Consider the following 723-nt stretch of genomic DNA (forward strand, 5'->3'; position numbering starts at 1 on the left):
AGGAATAGGGAAGGGGGTGTTGGAGCCCAGCTTTCAACTGCTCACAATTCATTTGAGATTAAATCCACACATATGAAACAATGAGAAAGCGACTTGAAACCATGAATCAAGCTGTGTGCAATGCAGGACATCTTATTCCCCAAAGTGATGGGAGAATGACCCCAGAGTTCAAGTCTGATCATTTGCAGAAGACTCATCATGGTAATAGGGTTGCCTGCCATTCCCCGAGCATTCCCCAGGCAAGCGCTAAGCCCTTACATGGACAAGTCTCTCATTCAGCAACCCCATGAAATAGGTTCTCAGTGGTCCCATTTTACAGATAAGAAACTGGGGCTCAGAGAGGTTAAGCAATTTGCCCACAGAATTAATGAGTGGCAAAGCTAGAATTTGAAACTGGTGCATCTGACTGCACAGCCTTGTTCTTATCCACAATGGAACACCACCTCTTTGCGCAAAGAATTTTGACCTGAATTTTGCAAAAGAAAAGTTGCCAAAAAAAGCTGCTCTGAGGAAAATTAGAGAGTGAAGAGTACAGGAAACAGCATTTGCAGAGGCTCAAGAGCTCTGACAAGCCAGACGTGAGCAAAATGTTGGAAAAGACCAAACATCCAGCCTTCTAGGGACTCACAGATGAAACGAATGGGAAAAGGGTCTCCTGGATGGGCACGGTGTTCAGTGGGGGAGGAAAAAGGGAAAGAGACCAGAGGCTGATCAATGAGAATT

The sequence above is a fragment of the Pteropus vampyrus genome, unplaced genomic scaffold, assembly GCF_000151845.1.
Source record: "Pteropus vampyrus isolate Shadow unplaced genomic scaffold, Pvam_2.0 Scaffold89, whole genome shotgun sequence".
In the NCBI taxonomy this organism is placed as follows: domain Eukaryota; kingdom Metazoa; phylum Chordata; class Mammalia; order Chiroptera; family Pteropodidae; genus Pteropus; species Pteropus vampyrus.